This window comes from Falco biarmicus, chromosome 7, assembly GCF_023638135.1.
Source record: "Falco biarmicus isolate bFalBia1 chromosome 7, bFalBia1.pri, whole genome shotgun sequence".
NCBI classification, from domain to species: domain Eukaryota; kingdom Metazoa; phylum Chordata; class Aves; order Falconiformes; family Falconidae; genus Falco; species Falco biarmicus.
Window position 1 is genome coordinate 32,895,581 of NC_079294.1, and position 19,629 is coordinate 32,915,209.

A 19,629-nucleotide genomic window follows, 5' to 3' on the forward strand; every position below is an offset into this window, starting at 1 on the left:
GGCTGTGTTTAATATGACCAGCAAGGCAGCATATGTTTCTAAGCTGAGTCCTACTGCCATTTCTGGAGGTATCTCCCATTAGTCAAGGATCCTTTGTCGTAGCGCAGCCAATGTTATCACCAAGCTTTAAGTACAAAGGTGGAATAATAATGACTCCTGTTTCGCTAAATGGAGTTAACACAGCTGAATAGCTTCCCTGATGGTTTATTATATTAGTCTTTCAGAACATTGACTGATTTGTTTTTATTACCAAGAAAGCTTTTGTCTTATGAAAATGACTTAGGACCACAGGTCAATGTTTTTCATGTCACATCTCCCTAAGAAGTACATTGCTTTATTATACTTTGTATTCTGCCACTGCAACCTGTATGTCACTTAAATTTATTTGTCATGATACCACTGCCAGGCTGCAATTAAATTGTTAAAGGATATTCAGGAAATGTTGTTGCGGTAATCTTTAGAGGAAGACATATGGAAATGGACTATATCTGTTAATTAATTTTTCAATATGCAAACCTTCCAAAGTGTAAGGCCTGGTGTGGATCACTACATGTGAGAAGAATATTTAGAGTGATGATGATCGTGTATTTCCTGTGAGACAACAGACATACTCTAAGTTTGAATTACCTATCTGTCTATTTAAACTAGGAGACTAAAACGTTCAAGAAAAAAAAGTCAATGGAAAGACCACAATATATGTGTCTCTTCTGTCCATTCACACCAGTCTCCAAAGACAAAATGTCCTGTGATGCCTGCCCATCTTGACAATGTTTAAAAATTTTAGCTCACAGAAAATGAACAGACAATGTAAGGGATACATAGGAAAGTAAAACATGTTGATCAGTTTGAGAAACCATGGTAGAATATGCAGAGGTGTTTCAACTTAAGCTGAACCAAAGATCCCAGGTCTCTGACACGTCACCTGCCCCTTTGGAGAAGGAGGTGTCAGAGGACAGGTCTCTAGCTCTAGAGCTAACAAGCTGTAACACTTCCCAAGCATGTCCTGGGAGTTAAAAATCAGCCTGCGGGCAGAAAAACTGAAGCTAGGAAGGATAAAGCTTTCCTGCTTCAGACACTGATCTCTAACAAAATCAGTATGTTGAGGGATATTTAGAATATTAATTGTTCATACTTCAGGGCTGCTCATACTTTTTGAAGCTGGAGTTCTTAATACTGATCCCATAGTAATACAAGTACTTGAAGATGGCATAATGCAGCACTACTGAAGAAAGAGGCTTGCTGCTTTTTTGCTTGCTAAGTTTTAACCTGCTTCAGTTCCCTAACATGGTTTGATGTGGGGCTGCACAAGTTCTTGTGGCAGCATAAAATAGCATTAGGAACGTGCTGGGTTTTTGGAGGTGGCAGAAGGGAGAGCTGTGTGTACTAAACCAGGTTTGGAGTTACAGTGGGAGCAGTAGTCCCAACACATGTCCTGACAACATGGAATAGGGATATTTTTAACATAACAAGGTACAGTGAGGTTGAAGCAGGACATATACTGGTTGCTCAGGACAGTGTGCTTAAGTGAAAGCGTACATGGATAAGTGTGATATATGTGAAAAGCATAGTGACAGACAACAGAAAGGAAATTCATAGGTTAGGGAAGGCAGAATTATTTGCTCTGAAAAGGAATCATGTCATCCATTGAACTTGGCAGAAAACTGCAATTTCACAAGGTTTGACTTACCTGATCCTACTGTATGTTAGGCAAGAGCTGCAGCAGTCTCAGCAGCCTGAAAAATGGGTAGGGGATAATTGAATACAAGTTTTTCTCCTGTGGACATCAAGGTAACTGGAGGAAATAGAAAGTCTGTGGTAAACTCAGACAAAAGACTGATGGTTAACTCAAGCTTTTAATACTTTCCCAAGCATTAGATTAGTGGGATGCTTCATAGATAGCACTGCAAATTCTGATTATGTGCATGTGGCTAGGAAGCTATGCTCACAACATCTCTCCACGCATTAGACTGTTTTTGTTCTTTTTCGTTATTGCCTGGCACAAACAGTATAAAACAGATTGCAGGAGCTCTATGATCTCTGAAAATATTCAGAGAATGCAATTGTGGCATTACATGTTTGAAAGGAAAAAAATATTGAGAGACCAGAAATACAGGAAGCCAATAATAATTCTTGTTTCCATGTTCATTGGTGTCTCACCAGGTGAAAACCAAAACGGAGGTATTAGAAAGAAATTGCAGTATCTCTCATGCAAGTTGCTTCTCACTAAAGTGTATTTCAGTATCCAAAATTACATTTCTGGAAAGGCTTTCCCTACTGAAGTTATTGTTTTCATTAGAGCTATTCTTTTTCATGATTGCTTATAACAGGGGTCCTCAAACTTTGTAACCAGGGGGCCGGTGCGCTGATGCAGTGGCAGGCAGCCATCTGCGGCTGCTTGGTTTCCCCCCCCAACCCCCGGCGGGGGGGTTCTGTAAATACCAGGGGCCGGATTGAGGACCCTGGGGGGCCGTGTCCAGCCCGCGGGCCGTAGTTTGAGGACCCCTGGCTTATAAATTTAGGCCTAACTAGTAATCATCAGAATTTCTTGCTTTTCTGAAACCAGTTTGCTCTATGAACCATAGGCCTGGATGTGGACACTCACAAGTTTTACTTGAATTTTGGGGTAGCAGTAAACACCTAACTTGTTTAAGAATTTGCAGTTTTCACATGGATTGGATGAAATAAAATGCATTGTAACACAGACATAGAAGAAAATTTGCTTTAAGGAATATTCCAGTGCAGTTCACTAACTATTAAGTATCGTTCTACTTCCGTGAACTTAAATCTCTACTGACATAAGTCTTTCATATCCTGCAGTGCAAGTTGTAGTACTTGGATAACTAATACACTTAGAGCAGTTTTTCATTAGACCTGTGAAAGTTTGGAGTTACTCATAATCTTTGAGCAACTGAGTCTCCATTTTGTGATATTGAAAATGTTTTTTTGTGTTTTAATAAACCAGTATTCTTGAATGTATTCATGAACTTAATTTTAGCACGTTTTGGCTGTTAAAAATATCTTACAAATAATATTGTCTCTAGTCTTTTTCTCAGAAATGGATGGATTGGAAAAGAAAATCGGTCTGAAAGATAAAACTTCAGTATAAACAATCTCTTTGACAAAATCATCATCAAATGCAAAAGTTATTAGGAGAAACTGTAGGGCTACAGTCTTTGGCAAAAAATGTTTTACTGGTACTGAGAAACTGAAATATTTTTTCTTGATCAATGTTTGTTCTTCATCTCTTCTCTCCCCACTATCATTAGGGAATGAGCACCATGTAACCAGACATCTATAAACCTTCAGATGCAGACCACTGACAGGAATCTGTAGACTGCCAGTTTGGGAAACCTCTGCTTTGAACCTCTAAATGATTCAACATTTGTGTAAGTCAGATGCATTCTGGTGCTACCTAGCTAAATAATTCTATAGCCATGTTCATTGTAATGCTAAGACTTTCAGACACTATATGAACTGTTTACCAATGCAAATTGTTTTTCTAATAATTGGATGATAAAAATAGGAAGAGCTATAAGTATGTCCTTAAAACGTGCCTCAAAGGGTGTGCTATTTACAGTCTGTAAAGAAATCCTTGCTACGGTGACACATGACTGTCTTATGTAGGTATTGTATAGGTTTGGGATGTTTTGGTTTTTGGTTGTTTGTTTGTTTTGGTTTTTTTTTAATATGAAACTTTGGATTAAAACAACATTTCTAAACAACTAAGGCCCCATTATATTAGTATGTAAGTCAAGATTCAGCTATTCTTGTTTAATACTCCAAATGGCATGTAGAAAATAGTGCACTGACAAACATGGAAAATGCTGCATTGTCCTGGCCAGCTAGACTATTTCAGGCAAAGACACATGAGTATCTGGACTTTTACATCCTCAGTTGTTCTGCCCTTTTTTACTTTAGAACGAGAGATATTATGTAAATGCTAAAGTAATATAAGGAGGAAACAATTTGACTAATATAAGCTGAAGTGTCTTACGAATGGAAACTGGAACACAAGCTATAAAGAAATCACTTAAGTCACTGCTGAGATGCATCCATCTCTGGTAATGCATAAAAGCTAATTAACAGTGCAGTGAAATGGAGGCAATTCAGAGGGAAACATTATTAGATGAAGAAGTACAAAAGAAAGTGAAATGTCTTTCAGTTTACTGACTGAGGATAGGTGAATATCTACAAATGTCCGTAAGTGACCTTGACAGCAAGGAGGAAGAGTCTGTGTGGAGACTCAGGGTGCTGTGTCTGTAGGAGTAATAGGATAAAAGAAGAGGTGATCAGGTTGTGATGTAAAAGACTAAGGCCTTTTCCATGCTAATGTCTGGCAGCTATTGAGGCTGCATCTGTATAGCCCCTAAATGCAGATAAGAAAACATTTTACTGAATGAGCACACACTGCTATATGATCAGCTAATGTAAATTATGGTTTTCTATTGTGTGTATAGAATCTGTAAGTGAAGAACAGCAAAGGGCACTGAATACTGAACCTCAAGCTTGGATATGTTTCAGAGTAAGGAACAGAAAAGCCATTGTTTCATGCTAAGCTAAAAACTGCTGCTCAGCGCATTTTGAGAACAGTCCTGCTCTCTTAAGGAGGTGGTCTTAATACTCTTAATAAATCCTTTTAGACTATATTTCTTGTTACGGGATGATAGAGTTTCCTAGAGCCAGCCATGGCCGAATAGGTTCAGAAAAGTCATTCACCTCATGTGTCTGTTTGCATTGACCTTGCTGTTTTCATACTGGGTTTTGCTTTGTAGGGACACTTGTGTGTATAATGCTTTGTGGAATATAAGTACTCAATCTGTGCCTACTCCTGATAGCTGGATTTTTCTCTCCTGAATTTTCTTACCATTATCTAGATAGGTTTGGGATACGGAGTTGGTGAACGTAACAGGTTACTATTGAAGTGACTGGGGATATCTAAAATGCAAGGCAAGCCTCAAATTGCCCTTGATTGCATGTATTTTGCTGTCAATTTCTTTCCTCCTAAATTTTTCAACGTTTCCCCTTGCAGGATTTTATGCATGTTATGTTTGTGTTCTCATATCACTGTCAGAATTATGGGACTTCACAGCTTTAGCTCTATTTCTTCTACTCAAATGCTAAAATAAAATGCAGCTGTCTGCATCTTTATTCATGTTAAGAGTAATTAATGTTCTAACAAATTACTTCCACCCATGATCAATTACTCCCAGGAGCTCTGTTTCTCTATTGATATCCAGAATGAAGGTTTAATAATGTTGCATCTTCTTTTGAGTGGTATTGGTGATACTCGGTAATAGTTCAACCCATGAAACTACGCTGCTGTTTAAAAGAAGTTGTAAAGATATGAGCTCACGCCTTGCTTACTTCAACTGAGTGCTAGCTGTATGCCTTATTGGCTAACCAGTCACTTGAAGAGTTCACGTATAACTCATTGACGCCTGTCAGAAATACAAGAACAAAAAAATACCCCACAAATCTGTTTAGAGTATTTTTATGAACAACTTGTGATGAGCTGCTGTTTTGATGAGTGCCTGTGCTCTGCAGAGGAAGGTCCAGCAGAATTCCTGGGAAAGCGAGCTCTGAAGCAACTGGAAGCAAAGCTGTAGTAAAGGGATACTTTCACTTAGCCAATGCCCTAGCCTATGTGAGCTGCCAGTCAGTTGGGCAAAAGGAGCCAGAAATATGTTCTTGAAAATGTTTCTGTTCATATAGATATTCTAGTTACACTGGAGTGAAAATAAAACAAGAGCAAGACAGAAGAAGATGGTATGAAAATAACAATTTGAGTTATTGTCACAAGGGAGCATTACACATGGTGCCATATAATGCATGAATTAATCATCACAGAATTCTTTGGAAGTGAAATAAGAAAGTATCAAACATGACAAGAATGATATTCAAATGCCTTAAAATCTTATTTGAAAGTTGTTTACATTTTTAAAAGTAGATCCATAAATTAAGGATAGATAAAAGTGGTTTGTGAGGATTAAAAGAACTTGGCAGAATTTATTTATCCAGTGAAATTAATTTGAGGCTGGTTTTAACAGTTGATGTATTTCCCCTCCCATAAGGTGTTTATTGATTGCAGAAGGCTCCTCCTTGCTGGAGACTACCTGAATATTGTGCAGCAGCCCTTAAGAAAGCAGTGAGGCAAACCAGGCTCAGACATATTAAATGAGCTTAAGTATCTTTTCACCTTACATTGTTCCTAATTTAGAGAAGTGCTGGCTGTGCATAGTGGCTGCACTGTTACCTGGGCTCAGTAACAGCATCACAAATTACCACCAAACCTGTGACATCTAAGATGGACCCACCTAGCAATTTTGCCTGTTGCTTTTGACCAGAGTATCTTCCCTTTGCAAAGTTTGGCTGTTTTACTCAGCGGAAAGGGGCCCATCCTGGTGCTAATTTAGAAGTAATCAGGAAAGACAAAAAAAGGAGGAAAGACAAGGTCAATAAAGTAAATGAGGTGAGGAAGAAAACCATGAAAGCAACAGAGACAAACAATTAAAACACACACACACATGTGCACATGCTGAGGGGTAAATCCACTCCCTGGGCCAGATGCACCCCTGTAACCTCACCAATGCAGTCCTAACCATGACGGATAAGCCAGTGGAGCTGAGGCATTCCTGAAAAATGACATTTGTATATAGGACATTTCTGTAGCATGATGATGTCTTCTAAAAAGCAGTTGCGTGATGTGTTCTGTCCAACCTTCCCTGAAAAATTGAGACCTTAACATTTATATGGGCCGTGACGTGTTTATATATCTTAAATGCTAAAACTAACATATACCTCTGAAATTAATTTGACTGCCACATACAAATTTTAATTTATTTTCTTATCTCCCAACCATTAAATTGCTAGAGCTGTATAAATGCTTTAAAGAAAGGCAGCTCCAAGTCACTAAGGAATATTGCAGAAAATGTGCCTTCCAAGCATGGTTATATAACGCCCACTTATTTTAATTAGACTTTTGCTCTCAAAGTCCCACTTTACCCAAGTGGCACGATGGCTGAAACACAGTAGATATCTGTGATAGCAAACACAATCTATCTGCTCCTTTCAGCAGTGACTTTGCCTTTAGTATTATGTCTCTCAGGCATGTGAACCCCCAGCAGCTACTTTCAGTGCTGTCTATTATTAGTGTTTACTTAGAACAGGTCTTGTTCTCTATCAGAAGTACAAGAAATGTCTGTGTAAGCTTTGCATAGCTTTAATTCTCCTACAGAAGAGTGGTCCTGCGGGAGGAAAGTCAAATAAACAGCAGCCTAAACTGTACTCCAGCTAGCTGAAAACCAGGAATGGGACCAAACCCAATTATTCACAAGATGATGCTGATGTTAGTCTTTTTCTTAGGAAGAAACACCAAGCAGAGACAATTTTTTTAAAGTAAGTAAATTCAAACTAATTAAAGGTTTCCCTTCCTTTCAGTTTTACTTGAGAACTACTGCTGTATTAAAGTTTTTGCAAGCATGAGAAGGGTGTCGTGGTTATATCCATTAACTCCTCTACTGCTGCAGCCAGCTGCCTCCTTTTCCTATGTTTCTGTGATATGTCCTATTGCAGAACATGGAAACCTATTTGTGCAGGCACTGAATAAAATTTCAGTGTATAAACCAAAAAGGAAAGCCAAATTGTACATTTGTCATATCATGAAAGGATGATTTGTGTATATAGGTGGCAGCAATCCCTTTATTGTTTGGTCTAGTATTCTTGCACTTATAACTGAGCAGACCAAACAATTTGTTTCCATGTAATTGTGTTAAGCCTACAGAAAACTCCTGATAATTTGCTATGCTTTGTTATGATGATGAATTACTGCGTATGTTTCTGCCATGCTTATTAGTCTTTGCAATCCTCATCCTGCATGTGCACTGAGATAAATTGGACACTGAGCCTAAAAGGTAGTGTCCTCATGAACCATATTGTTTTAAGGTTGTCTTTTTAAATTTTGCTTTCTGATATCAGCTGCCCTTCTGATGCTGAAAATGGGAGACATCATGGTTTCTTCTCTCACTGAAGAATTTTTTATTGAATGAAGAATGATTTAGAGACTGAATATTTTATAGAACGTATCATCCCTTAGACAAAAAGCAGGAACTAACTCCAAGTGCCTTACAAAAACAATAAAACAATCCTACCTATAGACGTTGAGAAGTGTTTTGGGAAAGTGGGAGAACAGTCTTGGAGCAAAAAGGAAGTGTGTGTTCTGCCTGGAGAAAAGAGATATGGCTGATAAAATTTCAGGAGTGTATAGATTGATAGAGGAATTTGAATAACGCCATTTAGGGCAAGAGAATGAGCAAGGTAATAATCAAATGATACAACCCATAGTGAGCATTTGCAGCAGTTTATTTTACTGAGTGGATTGTTTACCTCTCAGAGCAATCACAGTGGTCAAGCAGGAAAAGAAATGTGGTTGAGCATCTGCTGCATGTCTGCTTTCTGTCAGTGAACACTAAAGTTTTTGCCAGACGTGGCACACAAGAGGCATGTTGGGAAGAAGCTCAAAGACCTTAGTCATCTAGGAGTATCTAGAATAGCTAGACACCTAATGGGAAGCTAACATTGGGAACTATAGCTGTATAAACCGACATCTGTAATCACATTTATTATGGTCAATTCCTACAACAACACTGTAGTGAAGTAAAGATGAGACTAAATGCACAGAGGTAATATGGGTAAGAAGATTGTCGGAACTTTTATAGAGAAATTGGTTTAGGGAACTGATTTTTACAGAACATTAGCTGTTGGCAAGATTACTATTTTTTGCTTAGATTCATTTAATGAAAGGCAACTTCTCTTTTTTTTTTTTTTTTTTTTTTTGTCAACTGTGGACTGTCAAAAGATGAAGCTGTGTTTCTATGCAGATATACTGCCTCAGTGCTTCATGGAGCCTTTGTTGCCTAATGTCTTAATTTACCAAAATTGTAGTGATATTGCCTTAACTGCATCAGCAGCAAAGCATCTTAATACATCTAAATGATCAAAGGTTGCTAGCTGATGCTATACATGTTCCAGGATCCTGCAGAATGGGCCAGCTCCAGCTTGGAGTGTAGCCAAGTTTGCCATCTACTAAGCCTGCATGAAGAAGCTGAAAGGTGTGAATTTTTAGCTCAGATACCATCCTGTGATAATGCATCTAGACAGCTTGCGAACCTGAGGTGATATGAAACATGGAGTGAGTTAACTTATGACCACCTAAATCTGACCACATAGATAAGCCTTGAAAAGACCCTTAAGCCCCAAGATCATTCTTCTGTAATCCTTTTGAAAGTGATTACTGGTGCTTTCTGCTTGGTTGGTTCTGAAGACAGAGTATCCAACGCATTCTTGTACTCTTGAGGAACATATATGAATGAGCTTGTGTTATGCTTTTCTCCTGTCAGTCTCCTCTTGAATTGTAGGAGGGAAACAATCATAAGCCACTTATGAGTGCTGCATATGCTGCAGCAGTAATGTGGCCTTTCCAGCTGTAGTTCCTGGTCAAGTTCCTAAGTTCCAGAGATTCAGCTGGCAACTGAGATGCCTAAATTTGTCATGCCTACCTGTAGGAGTCTGTTTGTGGGCTAGAGGTTTGCTTCAGTCACTCACAAACAGGAACTGCTGCCATTTCAGATGCCTTGCGGTATGCAAGACACCCTCATGGGTCTGGGAGACCTATTGCCAGCAGGAGGACAGGCAGGTTATGCTGTCTCATCTCAAATGGCACTGCCTCCCTCTGTGTGGGCAATGGATTTGAGCCCTCAGTATCAAAGCCCTTATTAGTCAATAAAGATCAAGCTTGGAGTCACTGGAGCTGAGCGAGTGATTCAGCTCAGCAGCTGCTAGTTCCCTAGGTTAGGGTGAACTGAATCATGCTTTAGATTGCATTGGCTAGATTTCTGCTGGGTACAGCGGGTAGATGAACAACTGATGCATGTGTGTGTGTGCCTACATATAGATAACTGTGTTTAGATAGCCTAAACACAAAATATTTTGAATGGTCAGAAATTATTTCTTAGAATTTGGAAGGATAATTGCAGAAGCTTTCTTTCAGAACTGATACAGAGCAATCAGGGTACCTATAAAGTTTAAAGGTATCATGAGGATGTATCTGTCCTATGGAACAGTATAATGGGAAACAAAGGTATTTACCTTGTATACAAAAATCAAGATATAAGGCAGACCAACTAACAAATGACCTGTCAGGCAGGTTCCCAAAGGAAAAGTCTGCTGTTTTAAAATAAGATGTTTTTAAACTTCTAGAAGACACACTAATGATCAGTGGGATATTGGCAGAAGCTGAATAGGAACTAGATAGCACCACCACTGTTTTTTACTGCTCTGATCCCAGTAGCTTTGTGGGGCATGATTTCCCATTCCTCATTAAAGAAGAGCTAACAGGGAAAAGGTGTGCCATGTCTTTCAGTGATAGATTTTTCAGGGTGTAAAGGGGTTAGGCTTTATGTGCTGGTTCGGTGCTACAGGGCTAGCCTTGTTGCGCTGAAGGAAGAGGTGTGGTAGCATTCACATGTGCAAAATTTAATTACTCTGATTTATCAAGCAATTATTTTTCCTACTAGTTTTATTTAACTGTGGGAGTTCTCATCCTTTCTTTGAGCGTAATGAGTGCATTTGCTCCAGGATGCAATTTGCTATTCACAGTTGAATTCTCTTTAACAGTGACTTTGCCTTTATTTTTCATTTTCAAATGAAATTGCATTCTCAATTTGTTGGTAAATTTGAGTAGTAAGTTTATTAGTATAGGGGAACAGTGAATTCTTTATTGTGTCATGACAGGGCTTCTGCAGGAGAGTGATTCCCATCCAAACCTTCTTTTCAGACAGTAATGTTAAGTCATGGTGGTGGAAGATGAGAATTTTGAGTTTGAACAGCAGGCTGGAGAAGGTTTTGTATTTCTATTTCCTATATGAAAACATGTAACTTCTAATCTATAACATAAATTACAATCACCGCTTCCATTTCTTTCAACCATTTAAGTGAATTAAGGAGTCTTGTCTTTCCAGAATAGCTGATATAAATGCCAACATCCAAGAGTCAGTTCAAGTCTCTAAGTGTTCAACTCACACAAGGTTTAAGTGTGCAGTTGTTACTTGTTACTATTACCTGTAATTAGCACAGTGCTTGCTATATTTACTGGTCATTCTCACTCCCATTCAGAGGCATCTAACACTTCCATGCATCATGGGAAAAGCTTGTTTGTGCTGTGTCTGTGGTTTCTTCTGAGGGGTCAGATAAATCAAAGAAGGTGATTCTTACTCTGAAAAACTGTGCTCAATGAGGAAGTGAGTTAGTCAGGTTGTCCTGCTTCCCTTGTCCTGGGGATAAACACAAGCCTTCTTTGACAAGCTTTGACAGATGGGCCCATGCAAACCGCGTGAAGTTCAACAAGGCCAAGTGCAAGGTCCTGCACCTGGGTCAAGGCAAGTCCCAGTATCAATACAGGGTGGGCAGAGAATGGATTAAAAGCAGCCCTGAGGGGAAGGACTTGGGGATACTGGTGGACAAAAAAGCTCAACACAGCCTGACAATGTGCTCTTGCAGCCCAGAAAGCCAACTGAATCCTGGGCTGCATCAAAAGAAGTGTCATCAGCAGGTTGAAGGAGTTGATTTTCCCCTTCTACTTGGCTGTCATTGAGACCACACCTGGAGTACTGTGTTCAGCTCTGGGCCCCCCAACATAAGAAGGGCATGGACCTGTTGGAATGAGTCCAGAGGAGGGCCACAAAGATGATCAGAGGGCTGGAGTGCCTCTCCTGTGGAGTCAGGCTGAGAGTGTTGGGGTTGCTCAGCCTGGAGAGGAGAATGCTCCAGGGAGACCTTAGAGCAACCTTTCAATACTTAAACAGGGCTTCTAAGAAAGGAGCGACTTTTTAGTAGGGTCTGTTGCAATGCAACAAGGGATAATGCTTTCAAACTAAAAAAGGGTAGATTTAGATTGGTATTAGCAAGAAATTCTCCACTGCAAGGGTGGTGAGGCGCTAGAATGGGTTGCCTAGATAAGTTTAGGATACCCCATCCCTGGAAGTGTTCAAGGCCAGGCTGGATGGGGCTTTGAGCAACTTGCTGTAGTGGAAGGTGTCCTGGCCTGTGGCAGGGGGTTGGAACTAGATGATTGTTAAGGTGTCTTCTAATTCAAACCATTCTATGATTCTATTTGAGAGCCTTTAAAAAGAACCAATACTGATGAACCCTCAGTCACAAGATAATTTGGTTTGTATCAGTCACAAGATGTGACCTGTATATGGTAAAGTTCCAGATTTGATGGTGAGAGAACCTGAGAGCAACCCTCACTGGGCTGCAGAAACTGATTCCTTCTGGTTTTGCCTCCATTCCCTGTCTTTGTATGCATGCTGAACATTTTCCAGCATTTTGTCCATTTTACTTTTAAGCATATTCCATTCCAAGTTTCTGTTTTTCTCATCTGTAATTTCATATTATCCATTCTAAAATATTGTTCTAAATTGGTCTTTATAGCTTCCAATTCATGTGGAACATCTCATCATGTTCCCCTTTTCACCAAGCCTTCTTACACTTTTTTGCCTCGCTGCTTATCGCATACATATAGGGTGTCATCTTACAAAGCGTGTAACTTAGCTTTCACCAGATCCATTTCTTACACTCTTGACAGCAGAAAACAGCCTAATTTTCATTAGAAAAAGCATCCAGTTGGAACAAAAATAATTAGGATGCAGCAGAAAAAAAAATCCATGTGGACCATGACAGGAGAGAAAAGGTTTTTCATATATTTTTTTTTTTTTACTTTCATTCTTGAATGCTTCAGAGTTTTCACTTGATTGATCTGTAATAGATGCATTCAATGTAGTTGCAATATAGGATTCACAGGATCTCACAGAATCACAGGAGGCTGAGGTTAGAAGGAGCCTCTGGAGTCTGTGCAGACCAAAGCCCTGCTCAAAGCAGGGTCAACTACTGCAGGTTGCTCAGGGTTTTGAATATCTGCAGGGATGGAGATTCTGTAACATTTCTGGGCAACACACTGCAGCATTCAAACACTGTCAGAGTAAAAGAGTTTTGTTCTGAAGTTTGAATGGAATTTCTTGTACTGCAGTTTGAGATCACTGCTTCTTGTCCCTTCAGAGCCTCATGTATAGGTACAGTGTAGTACAACATTGTGAAAGAAAAAATCAGCAGTATCTTTGATAGCACACTGAGTGAATTTTTTAAGTAATCTATTTATAGTGTCCCAGCTAGTAAGGCCATAAGAAACTAGTAGAGGCACATAGTTTAATGTCCTTCAGCAGAAAACCCATAAAGTCACTGTCAGTAATCCCCAAATAAAGGCAAATTAATCACCTGTTGCAGGACAGTATATATCATAGGAAGGACTCTTATCTTCAAATGCAACTAGAAGTAATGTAGAGTCTACTACACGCATTAGTGGTTTGCTCTAGTAGCTATTTGCCTTTATCCAAAAATATAGAGAAAAGTAAGTTCACAGAAACTAAAGCAGGAAGAGACTCAGGGTACCACCCTCCTTACCTGCAGCTGTGTCATTTATGTCTAAGCCTTTTCTGATAGGCGTTTGCCTAACTTTTTCCCTGATAAACCCCCAATGATGGAGACTTAGCTGCTTTTATGGACAATTTTGGTTGTCCACAAGTTTTTCCAGTGCCTGGCTTTCGGTTATCCTGGTTGATACTTAAGTGTGAAACATCTTGTTTTGTCCCCTAGTGGTTATGGAGAATTGCTTAGTCTCTTCATTACAGCTACCCTTTGTACATCTGAAAACTGTTAAATCTCCTCTCAGGTTTATCTCCTGTAGATCAAATGACCCCTTCAACTTCTCTTCAATAATATTTTCTTGAATGTTATCATTCTCCCTGCTCTCTTAGCTTCTTCCCAGCAGCTTAGACTATTCTTGAGGAGTAGTGCTTGCAACTTAAAACATACTCCAGTGGATGCTGCACCAGCTCTTGCAGACAGCCTTTCATTTAGGCAGGATGTTTGCCTTCAGCAACATTATTGGCATGTCCTCAGATCTGATCCACTTTAATCCTCAGACCTTTTACAGCAGAGTGGATCTGTAATTATCTATCCTCTATTTGTGTAGTGTAATATAAGTGTATAACTTCACTAACACCCCCCCCACCCCCCCACCCCCCATGAATTCTGTTTTTTTGCAGGACAGTTCTCTAACCTGTCAAGATTATTTTAGTGCTTGAAACATCTACTACTTTGGTATGATCTCCACATTTAATAAATGTATTCTATTCATAATGCCATGCAGTTTATTTATGGAAATGTAGTGTAACAGCAGATTCTGCAAAAATTTATGTAAAATATCTTTTCATTTTGAATGGAATAGACCAATATAGCTGTTAATACTATTTCCAGCTCTGAAAGTGATTAAGGCTTGTATTTGTTGAAACCAGGACAGCGTCCTACAGGAAAGTTAAGTATATTCTTACCACCACATTTTTTCATGTTCTTCCCTGACACCTCCTAGTGGCTTCTGTCAGAGAAAGGATACTCAGCTCAGTGAAGTTTAGTTTTGTCTTATTATAGAATCATAACAACGTTTAGGCTGGAAAAGACCTATAAGATCATCAAGTCCAACCATTAACCAGGACTGCCAAGGCCACTGCTAAATCATATTCCTAAGTGCCATATCTATGCATCTTTAAAATGTCTCCAGGGATGGTGACTCAACCACCTCCCTGGGCAGCCTGTTTCAATGCTTAGCCACCCTTTCAGTGAAAAATTTTTTCCTAATAGCCAATCTAAACCTCTCCTGGTGCAACTTGAGGCTGTCTCCTCTCATTCTATTGCTTGCTACTTGGGAGAAGAGACCAACACCCACCTTGCTACAACCTCCCTTCAGGTAGTTGTAGAGAGCGATAAGGTCCCTGCTGAGTCCCCTTTTCTCCAGGCTAAACAACCCCAGCTCCCTCAGCCGCTCCTCACAGGACTTGTGCTCTAGACCCTTCATCAGCTTTGCTGCCCTTCTTTGATTGCCCTCCAGCACCTCAATGTCTGTCTTGTAGTGAGGGGACCACAACACCGGATTTGAGGGGTGACCTCACCAGTGCCAAGTGCAGGGGGACAGTCTCTTTCCCAGTCCTGCTGGCCACACTTTCTGATACAAACCAGGATGCTGTTGGCCTTCTTGGCCACCTGGGCACACTGCTGGCTCATGTTGAGCCAGCTCTTGACCAGCACCCCCAGGTCCTTTTCCACCAGAGAGCTCTCCAGCAGCTCTCCAGCCTCTCTGTCCCAGCCTGTAGCGCTGTGTGGGGCTGCTGTGACCCAAGTGCAGGACCCGGCACTGAGCCTTGTTGAACCTCATACAACTGGCCTCAGCCCATGGATCCAGCCTGTCCAGACCCCCCTGCAGAGCCTGCCTGCCCTCCAGCAGATCAACACTCCCACCCAGTTTGGTGTCTTCTGCAAACTTATTGAGAGTGCACTTGATAACCTCGTCCAGATCGTTAATAAAGATGCTAAATGGGACTGGCCCCAGTACTGAGCCCTGGTGAACACCGCTTGTGACTGATAACACCACTTGTGACTAGTTATTTTTGTCTACTTGTTTTCCACTGTTACATCTTAAGAATTCTGATCATTTTTCCATTAGAAAGTTAGATTCATTTAATATAATTTAATATTGAAAGGTTCATGTTGGCAGTCGCTTATATCTTTGCTGTCTTTTAGGTATTTGTGAATGATTTGTTTGACTCTTTGTTCCGGGATATTTCCGGCACTGAAATTAAGTTGAGTGTTTTCTCTCCTCTTGCCTGTCTCCCTTCTTTTCTGTATTTTTTTTTAAATAGATGTAGCAGTAGCCTTTTCCCAGGTTTTTGGAGCTTTACTTATTTTTGCCAAGCTTTCAAAAGGTTCATCATCCCTGGGATAAAAAGCTGGTTGAAGGAAAATACCTACACATAATTTTCAGTGAGCCTATCTTATCTTAAAACCACTCATTTACCCATTTTCCAATCTATTTGTTACCATTCTGGTTTTTTTACTCATCTCTGTCTCTGCAACTAATTTTCTTAGCTGTAAGATCACTGTTGACATTTTTAGTGAAGACAGAAGCAAAGATGTCATGAGTACTGTGACATCCTCAAGGTTCCTGTTGAGGAATAGGCCATCTTTTTTCTTAATCTTCTAGTACTAATAATGTAAATATTGAGTATTTTCTCCTATATTTTATTTTCTCAGAAGTTATGTTCTGCCTTTCTGATTTTATCCCTAGACTGTTGATACTCTAGTTCAGGATACTTTGTGTCTATGGGTTTTCCTTTGTTTCTCTTTAACAGCACTACCATCTCTTCCCAATTCCCTTTTGCCTTTTTACTGACATTATGTAAAAATCTAGCATTTCCACCTCCCAGTGTTTATTGCTCTCTGCTGTCCTAAGCTCCATGATTTACGATGCTTGTGTTCTCCTTTCTGTCTGAGGATGGTTAGTTCTATCATATTTCACAGTCACTCTCAGACAAGTTACTTCATCTGCACATTCTCAACCAGTTCTTCCAGGCTGGCCAAAAAGACAGTCAGAAAACCTTTTCCTCTACTTGCTTTCTTCACCTTTTATAGAAACAAAATGTCACCAGGATATTTCAAGACTTTGCTGCCAATATGTTCCTGCTGCCTTCCTTTCCCAGCAGTTGTTTGGATGATGAAAGAGTTCTGCCACGAACCTGTCCTGTGCTCTTCAAATTTTTGCCCGTTGCCCAGAAAATGCTCATCCACCTGATCTTTGTGATCAGACCCAAAACATGACAGCATCTTTTACCTTCAACATTTTAGCAGGTTTTATTTCTCCATCTCCTGGGATAAAAAGAATATCAATATACCCTTGGTACACAGAGAAACATGTCCTTTGCTTTATTTTTCAGTGAGACCTGAACAAGGCATATAGACTTATGTCTGCTAAATAATTAAATTAGGCAGTATTGCAGCATTCAAATGCTGATACCTTCTGAGTCAAATTATCTGTTGGTATAACTCCAATGATTTCAGTACAGTTTCTCCAACAGAGAATGACCTATGTTTTCTCCTTGAAAAGGAGGAAAAAAAATATGCAAGTCTTCTCTTAAAATCTGAAGTTTTGATTTGAATTTAAGAACTCACAAAACACTTGTGACATGTTTTCTGACCCATGTAATTATGACTTTAAATGTTATATCCAGCATAGTTCATAGACCATAAGTAGTAGTATTTAAGAGAAAAAAGAACAAGATTATGAGAGCAAAGACAAAACCCAGAACAAAGAGAATCACTTATCACATCTTGTGAATACTACATTAAAATGCAATGAGGCTTTCCCTTTTATATGATTAATTCACATTTTAATAACTAAGCTCTTCTGCGCAACTGTACTCAATTTTTTTCATCACTAATGTAGAAGTTCAGACAAAGTGTTCTTTCTAAAGATGAAAGGAGAAAAAAATTATATTATTGACTTTCTTAAACCTATCTCATATGATGGATTTATGAAATGGAAATAATGTAGAAATTCCTTTAAACTGTGACAGGAAATACAAATCATGTGAACAGAAAGGAAGTTGCACTGAAATAAAGACATTTCAAAAGATAATGAGTTCACTACAAAAGGGTCTTCTGTTAAGTACTTCCTATAATTCTGTTGTCAGCGGAGCACCTGAAGAGACAGGAAAAGATTCATGTGGGTACATCACGTTGATGTTCACTAGTAGCTGAAGATGGTATTTGGGCAAACTGAATGGAGTGAGGGGCAGAAGGACAGAAAATTCTGTGCCTTACCTGGAGTGACTGTTTCCTAGTTAGTACAAAACCAAACAAAACAAGAAAACCTGTGTAACTGAATTACTGATACTTCAGTTCTGAGATAACTTGTTTAGCTAAGGGGCAAGATTATCGAGCCACAGTGATTAGAGACATTGTATCTATAAAGATCAATCAAATGTATCTTCTGGATCTCAAATGTGATCAGGAAAGGTCTACTAAGTTGTGCAAGGGTAAGTTTAGTTCTGTATTGCCTTTATACTGTTTCAAATAAATTTTCTTGAATAGAGGGCCTCGTGCCTAGGGAAAAATTTTTAGGGCTGAGAATGACTGTTGACTGGAAGTCTTGGAGATCATTCTTTTGTCAGGAAAGAATAACCTAGGGATTAGCACTTATCATGGCCTTGAAATATAAGTATTCACACACAGTGCTGGTGCCTGGGCTTGTGGGTTTGCACATAAAAAACCTCCTGGGTTTGTGTAAAGAATTATAGAGGAAGATTTTCTCTTTTTAAATTCAGTGAGCTGACAATATTCAAAAATATTACCAACTGAATCCATAGATTAGCTTTAGTAATGACAGTAAGCCTGAACATACAATCACTTGTGTTCCCCTATTCCATATGGTAATCGGTAAATTTGTTGTCTTGCTGTCAGAAAAGAATACCTTTGTTTTCTTGTAAAAGCCTTTTTTCCCTCCTCCTTTCTTCCCCCTCCCCCCTCCAAAAAAAAAAAAAAAAAAAAAAAAGGTGGGGGGGGCTATAAGAAGAAGAGAAAAGGACAGGCAGAAAACTTTGGCAGCATTTTGCTTAAAATTCGGGTTTTATTCTTCTACTCTGAGATATAAATTCCCAGCACCAAACAATGAAAAAATAGAGGAACATTCTCAAAGATCATAAAACTGGAGCAAAATTTCCAATGCTTGCAAAAATATCACCTCAGACAGACAGTAGCGCCTTTCAAACAGGCATTCACCTTTTTTCTATGGAAGTAATGGTTCATATTGTTTAAAACCCATCCTGACAGAATGGAAATGAGAAGTCTCACTTGCATTCACAGATGTTGATCCCCAAAAGCATGTTCACCGGGCAGCAGATACCAAAACTGAAAACATCTTTGGAAATTTCATTGCAGAATACTTCAATACAGCCATCCCCTGTGTTGAATCTTTGTCTCTGTTTTTTTTACCTAAAGCATATCTTGTGACTCATGCACTGGAAATCAAGTACAGGAATTACATAGTTGGCTAGAAAAAGAATGAGTGGCTGCCTTAAGAGGTCCTCTCCTGTTCTGATACTTCACAATAAATCTGAACAAATTCCTATTTCAATGAAAATGGTCACCTAAGAGAAATAGAACAGAATTTCATCCCTAGATTTTAACATTGAAACTGGGAAACAAAAAGTCAGTATCTCAAATGTTCTTTTGGTGTACCTGTCCCACTTTGCAATAATTTAGAAGTTTTTATATTTCCTTAGATTAAGCGGTTCATGTTTCTTCTTCTATCCACTCCACCCCGCCACCCCTCACCTCCCTCTTTTTATGCAAAGCCACAGATATAATGGTTTTTGAGGGCATAGAAATATCAGACTTGGAGAAAAAAAATATGTATTGGTTATACTTTGTTCCACTGTAGACCAACAAAACTGCTAAAATGAAATTTGATTGTTGCCTTATTGTTTATAACATGTCTTTCTGGTGGAAAACCATATAGGTTTCAAATTTTTGATGGGCAAAGTATCTGTGTTGTGTGTTGAGTCATATTATGCATAATATAGGCTCTAAGACTGTTAGATTAATAGGGATTATTTTTTTCAGAGTTTTGTTTGTGTGTTGGGGTTTTTTGTTGTTTTTTTTTGTTTTGTTTTGTTTTTGTTTAGGAAAGCC

The 19,629-nt window shown here is 39.2% G+C and overlaps 1 protein-coding gene across 1 annotated transcript in view; it reads left to right on the top strand.

Moving 5' to 3' along the window:
* TUNAR (TCL1 upstream neural differentiation-associated RNA) overlaps window positions 1–19,629 on the top strand; it is a 161,877-nt gene that overhangs the window by 93,253 nt on the left and 48,995 nt on the right. Inside the window, exon 3 of the mRNA XM_056347811.1 lies at window positions 3,267–3,386. The gene's annotated coding sequence lies outside the window, so the exon portion shown is untranslated. The remainder of the gene's footprint in view (window positions 1–3,266; window positions 3,387–19,629) is intronic.